Below are 7,552 nucleotides of genomic sequence, written 5' to 3' on the forward strand. Positions count from 1 at the left end.
AAGAAAATGGACTTGCTTGTTTCTATCGGGATGATTTACCAGCATGGATGTTTTGCCCTCATGGGGTTGGGGTTTAGAGAGGGCGAAGCAGGTTTAACATTTATGGGCATTTCCAAAATCAAACCATATCATAAACAGGCCATGTTTTTTTTGTTCAAGCATATAGGCATCGTGTGTGTGTTCATATTCCATTTTATAGTGATTCTTCGTCTTGGTTTCTTAGAGTTTCTGTAATTAATTACCACAGATGTGGTAGCTTAACCCAACAGAAATTTATTCCCTCAGAATTCTGGAAGCCTGAAGTCTGAAATCAAGGTCTTGGTAGATCCGAGCTCCCTCCGAAGGCTCCGAGGGAGAATCCTTTCTCATCCTTTCCTACCTTTTGGGAGTAATCTTTGCTCTTCCTTGGCTTGTAGACACATCACTGCGGTCTCTGCTCCGTCATCCCATGGCCTTCTCTGTGTCACCTCTCTTCTCATAAGGACACCAAATCCAGGATGACTTGTTCCTTGGCTTGTAGACACATCACCGCAGTCTCTGCTCCGTCATCCCATGGCCTTCTCTTCTCATAAGGACACCAAATCCAGGATGACTTCATCTAGAGATCCTTAATTACATCTGCAAAGACCTCTTCTCAAATTAGGTCTCATTCATAGATAAAGGGGTTAGGACTTGAATGGACCTTTATGGGGGCTGTTTAACTTACTATGCTCCTGTTACCAAGAGTAAAAATAAGATACTGTTCATCCATTCAACTCTGCGTGCCAGACTCCGTGCAAGGAGAAAAAGAGGGTGAATAAGTCATAGGAAACGGCTACGTGCTGCTCATGTCTAGTGGGCAGGAGGCAGGCAGGCCCTTCAATCCAGTGTGGCGAGGCCTAGGGGACTGCGTGGTGTGTACAGGTTGCAAGGGAGCCTGAGGGATGTCACCTGACTCTGCCTGGGGCGGGGCTGGGATGCACACGAAAGTATTCCAGGGAGGAGGCGCAGGCGGAAAAGAGGCAAACAAGGTAAGGAGGTGCAGGAACGCTTTCCAGGTGGAAGGTGCAGAGGTGCAGACAGAGGTGTGTGTGTGTGTGTGTGTGTGTGTGTGTGTGAGAGAGAGAGAGAGAGAAAGAGAGAGAGCGCCTGACACAGTCCAGGGTCTGTGGGTCTGATTAGGAAGAGAGAGGGGACAGTGATCGAAGAAGCGAGTCGGGTCATGAGGAGTCTGGCTTATCATGAGCAAGGGTTGGGACGTCGCTTTGAGAGCAAATGGGAAACCAATGAAGTGCATTGGAAATTAAAAGTGCTCTAAAAAGTTGAATAACAGGACTAGTATTTTTTGGCATCTACTAGACATTCGGACTTAGTATAAGAAATTACATTGGCTGGAAATATGTTTTTGGCACTAGAAGGAAAATATGAGTGTTTTGGTATTGCTAAAATTATTTTTTTCTAATCAGTCTGAAATTAAATTGGAGAGTAAACAGTATTGAAGAGGAATGACTGGAAAGGCCATCCTCCCACCCCCCTCCACCTGGTAGGAGAGAAAATTCAAGAAGGCAGATGGGCAGTGGGTGGTTCTGTCCAGACAGGAGCGCCAGGGCAGGGGCTGGCAAAGGAGGTCGGGCACCAGGAGATCTCTGAGTCATGGCAAGGGGTCTGTCCTGAGTGCGCTGGGCCCTGAAGGGGCAGCTGAGCTGGTGATGGATAGAGACTCAAGCTCAGACTTCTTCTTTGGATTGGATCAACGTGGCAGGCGGGGTTTGCTGATCTCAGTGATTACAGTCTCCTGCATGCAGACGGCTTGGCTTCTGTCGTTGACTTCCATTCATGACTGTTCACCCACTTAGCCAAACTTGGACAGTAGGAATAAATACATACTAGAAACTTCTCGCATCTCCTTTACACCCCACCTCAGTCACTCGCTCAGTTTTGTTGATATTACCTCTGTTCACTTGTCTCCATTCCCTCCTGCCTCTGTGTGGTCCAGGGACCTTCAGCTCTCCCATGGGTCTCTTTTCCTTATTGGTCCTCATAGTGTCACTCTCTCTAGCTCTAATTCGTCCCCCCGTGTAGCAGCCAAAGTGGTATTTCTGGAACAAAGATCTAATCCCGTGTCCCTTGTTCATTCTCCACTCGTGGCCTCTGCCCTCTCTCTCCTCCCAGCTCCCACCGCTATTCCCAATGCAGCCCGTGATGCAGACATCCCTGACCTCACCCCGTTCCTGGAGAGAGGTCTGCCCTTTACACATCTGCGCCCATCGCCCCTTCTACTGCCTCTACCAAGACTCTCCGTTCATCATCAGGACCAACTTGAGTTTCCTCTCCTGCAGGAATCTGTACTCTGTCAATGCCATTGTCATAATCTGTGTGCTAATAATCACTTGTGACGTGTAATCATCACATCTACAACGTGCTATTGTCATCATCTCTTGATCGTTCATCTCTCTCACTGGATGATGGGCTACCAGAGGGACAAGGCTCTCTTTCCTTCGCCTTATCATCTCCAGGCACCAGCCAAGTGCCTGACCTAGGATGATGGCTCAGTGAGCAATAGAGGAATAAAGGATGAATATTTGCCTTCTAGACAGGGGCCTTTACAGTCCCAACTTTAAAATGTGACTATGCGAGAATGTCAAGGTCTACAGCACACTAGGGGAGACCTCGATTCTATTGGCATCTGCGTTTTCTTCTTAGCTTATGTTTTTACTTAAGTATAGTTGGTATACAATATTTTATTGCTTATATTAGTTTCAGGTGTACGATTTAGCGATCTGACATTTTTATACCTTACGGTGTGATCACCCCATTAATTCTAGCAATCATCTGTCACCGTGCAGACTTATCCCAGTATTACTGACTATATTTCCCTTCCCTTTTCACCCATCTTCCCTCTCGTTTCTTCCGGTAACCATCCCTTTGGTCTCTGTTTCTATGAGTCTGTTTTTGTTTTGTTTCGTTTGTTTGTTTTGTTTTTCTTTAGATCCCCATATAGAAGTGAAACCATACAGTGCTGGTATCGGCCTGACTGATGTCACTTAGCATAATACCTTCTACATCCATCCATGTTATTGCAAATGGCAAGATTTAATTCCTTTTTTTATTGCTGGTGTCATGCTTTTAATCTTGATTATTCTGTTGCTCGTATGCAGAGCTGTGCTGTCCATTTTAGGAGCCGCTAGCCACATGTGGCTACTGAAAACTGGCCAGTCGGAAATGTAGCTGGTGTTCTAAATGTAAAACACACCCTACATTTTGTATGAAGACTTAGTAAAAAAAAAAAAGTGTATAAAATATCACACTAATAATGTTATATGGCATTTACATTCAAGTGAAAATATTTTGGTATATTAGGTTAAATAAAATATATTATTAAAATTAACTTCACCTGTTTGTACTTTTAAAATAGAGCTGCTAGAAAACTTAAAATTATATCTGTGGCTTGTATTATATTCCTGTTGGACATTACTGGTATAGAGCCTGTGCTAGTAAGAGAAAATACTTAAATTATTACAGTAACATATTTTTAAACTGGATATAAATGTTTTTGTTTATTGTAAAGCATTTTGAAAGCATAATAATAAAAACTAGAAGTCTTTAGCAGTGTCATGTGAGACTGGCAGATATACATTTTGGGGATATTTTCTTCCATTATCCTTTCAGATACAAAACAAAACTGAAATCATACTACATGTCTTCTTGAGCACTAAGCTTTTTTCCCCTTAAAACTATGTCGTAAATATTTTACCATGTTATTAAATATTGTTAGAAAAAACGATTTTGGTGGTTGCAGGGTATTCTGGTAGGGTTCAAAGTGCCACACACCTTCTCTCTTGTCTGAGTTTCTGACCAGAGGAACACATACCTAGGGATCAATAGCCAATGATGAATGAAGAACTGTTTTATTAAGTGATGCTCAGGCAAGCTCCCAAGATCCCATCTTTCATCATTTGGTGAAAGATGGATTAGAGAACATAGCTTCAGCCTGACTCTAAATCTTGAGACCTGCATGGTGTGTGTGTGTGTGTGTGTGTGTGTGCGCGCGCGCGTGCGCGCGCACACGCGCATGTGCAAGAGAGAAAGAGAGAAAGAGAGAGAGAGAGACGCCCTTCCCAAACTTTACCCATACAAGGAGCGAAGGTGAAGGTCCTTCCCCAGAGGACTGTGATGCAGGTAGAGAAGCACAGACATGATGCTACTCTCAGCATATTCCAGGTAGCATTAGCTCAAGCTGAGCTGTGTAAGCTCAGTCAGTTTGGCTGTTCAGAATTGTCATGTTGTTTTGGTGGATATTGGTCGCCTCCAAAGATCATAGGTAGGTGAGAACCATGGTCCCCTCCCCATGACCTAGCTACCAGGTGATATGTCACCGTGAGGTTACAATAAATTTCATTGCCCCTGCCAACATTTATTAAAAGCAGGACCCACAGCAGTCATGAGTCTGATCTTGTAATCTTGGTGAAGGTTTGGTCCTCTCCTCTTTGACCCTCTTAAAAGCACTTTGCAAGAAAGGTTTAGTGCAGGCAGAGGTAGCACTATTCCATCTAGAGGTAGAATTAGCCAGCTTTCCAGCTGGAGCAGGGACTACAATTCTATGTAGTCGTGCAGTAAGTATGAAAAGAAGACCAAGCCAGGCTGTTCCACCGAAGTAGACTTGGGCTCCTAAGATTTTTACTCTCCGTTCGTGCTGTGGTGGAAGTACCCTTGTGGTATTTGGAGCCAATCTACATGTTTGGACACTGTTCGTTTCAACAGTAAGGAATTATTTCCAATATTCCTTATACTAAATGAATGAACCCTATATTTTAGACTAAGAATTTGATACCTAAAGTGATTATCGTGGAGTTTCTAGAGTTGAGACTTCTAATTAGGATCTTTCAAATGTTAATTAACACTCCTGGGGTGTGTATTTCTGATAAGGGTTCTTCAAATGTTAACTAACGTACCTATGGGGTAGATTAAAACTAATTTAGACATACACACAGTACATTTCCTATACCTATGTACTTGCAATAAATTATAGACATAACATGAAAAGTCTAAAAAGTTTGGAGGACTATACGATCCCGAACTTACTTTCCAAAGTCTTTAAAATTGAAAAATTGTCCTAGAAACATTGTAAGAACAGGTTTATTTATGAGTTTCTCGGTTCAAACCGTGGATTTGTTGTTAAAATAAGTCTTGTTGAAATAGGTTAATGCATGAACTTTTTCTAGGTTTTTTCTCCTCAGCCCATTTTTGTGTTCTTTTTTTTTCGTGGTAGATATCTGGGGGACAGGGGATTATGCTGTTCAAAAAATTATATTAAACACACACACACACACACACACACACACACACCAAAAAATAAACTGACAATAGTAGGGCTGTGAAAAATAAAGTCCATAGTTCCTTCCAGGTGAATTTATTTACTTTGTCGTTTACAGCTGCTGTTGTCCAGACTCTCCGTCTTTTTGAGGATGAGCAAGGAAAGCTCAGAGCCAGCCGCTTCTGCTGACACAGCTGGATCCGGGATTCCCAGGGGGGTGGAGCGGGCACATTCTTTTATGAACTGAGTAATTAGGCCATCTGGTAGTTTTCTCAGAAAGGTGCTGGGACTGGAGAATTAACCTCAATACTTATTTCACATGGCTGTTATGGGAGTTACGAGATAAAGTTTATGCAAGTGCTTTCTTTGTAAACTGTAAAGAGGTATTTATTTACCCTTATTATGATTGCCAATAGCTTCATAAACCCTTTCTCTATACCATCTGTCTGCTCATGTGCATTTTATTAACAGGTAATGTGTATCTATAGGCCCTCACATTTCTAAGGTTTATCATTCAGTCAATCAATCAATACGTATTGGACACCTACTAGCAGCCTGGGCTGAGTGCAAGCACCAGCTACGGCTTCCACCCTTGAGGCCCATTAAGATGACGGGAGAAACAAAGCAGACATTGACCCATTTAGAGAACTAGGCAGCATATGCTTAAGTGTCGCTCTGCTACTTGTTTTAAAAAATTAGAGAAAGGTAATTCTGGAGCTTAGTGGCTGACATATTCCAAGGGGTTCATTTTCATTTCAAACATTTTTAGGAAAGCCAGAGCCTGCTTCGTTCCGCTTCACCTTCGTGCTTCTTGGGAGTTGGAAGTAGACATCTGGGATATATTTGAGGCTAGTTCCATGTTCGTTTTCTTGAGTTTTTCTTTAAAAATTTTCCAGAGGCCTAAAAGCAACTGGGTATGTGCTGTTTCCTTGATTTATGCCTGTTGCCTCCCTCCGCCCAGCAACCACCTTAAGTCTTTTGATTTTTCCTGTTCCAACAGCGATGCCTCAGGGTAGAGCCTTTTGCCTCATTCCCTTACCATCAGCTTCAAGCCATTTCTCCCTCAGTCGGTTGGTACTTGATGAGTTTTTTGTCATTTAGCGACAGCTTTCAGCTCAGCTGAAATCCCTACTTATGTCCAGAAAGAAGCGTTATGTAAATTACAGAAAAGTTGGACCGTTTTCTGAATGGATGCTCAGGAAGGGAGGATGAGTGGGGGTGAGTGAGTGTGTATGTGTGCGTGTGCGTGTGCGTGCGTGTGTGTTGCAACGTGGTGTTGAAAAGCAGAAGTGAGTTGGTTCTCTCTCTTCTTTTGGAATGTCGTTTACTCTCTCCGTTTTCTTAAATCGGTTGTGCATTCGATGTCTGCTTCCAGGACCCTTATTTCTGATAAGGGTTCTTCAAATGTTAACTAACCTAACAAAGGTTAGTTAGGTTGAAACTTAACAAAGATGAAGCTATTATGACAACAGTGATTTTAAAGCTTCTGTTATTCTTTTGGTAAACAACAACAACAACAACGACAACAACTCAAGGAGAAGTAAGCTCCCAGCATCCCATTTACAGGAGTCTACCCTTCGGCAGAGACATTTAAGTCTCAAACAGTCCCTCACAATCCTCTTCTGGTCTCTCTCTCTCCCAGCATGTATCACTTGACAGGGAAAGGGCAGAGCGTTATCAGAGAGAGAGCCAGCTGCCACCGCCCAGTGTGCACATGTCTGCCTTACCACGTCCCCCACAGCTCTCTTCTCAAGAGTTCTTGGCTTCTTCTAACACTCACCTCCGATGCATTAGCCCTGGAGAAGTTGAGCACTTCCGAAGATCTTGGCATCAAAGTGCATCCTGGGTATTCCCTCATGCCTTTGCCATCACAGAGCTACGATTTCAGGTAGCTGCCCAGTCACCCCTGGTATGATCATCAGAGCTGATCACATGAGGTATGCCAGTTTTGCACCCTGCCTTTTTTTGTTTTTTTTTACGTAATGCCATTTAAAATACCTTTTTTTCATTTAGCATCAATAAAAATGCTTTCACATATCATTTTTAATGGTTATATAATCTTCCATCATCTGTTTCCATCATAAGCCCTGTTGTACGATTTGCTTCCAGTTTTTTTGTTTTTTGTTTTGTAATTATAAGCTAGTGATGACCATCTCTGTGTACACACTACTGCCTGCGCTGTCTGATCATTTCATTTGGGTGGAGTCTAGAAGTGCCATCACTGGGACGAAGGGTAGGAATCTTTCACAGGCCTTGAAT

This window comes from Pteropus alecto, unplaced genomic scaffold, assembly GCF_000325575.1.
Source record: "Pteropus alecto unplaced genomic scaffold, ASM32557v1 scaffold5, whole genome shotgun sequence".
Classification (NCBI taxonomy): domain Eukaryota; kingdom Metazoa; phylum Chordata; class Mammalia; order Chiroptera; family Pteropodidae; genus Pteropus; species Pteropus alecto.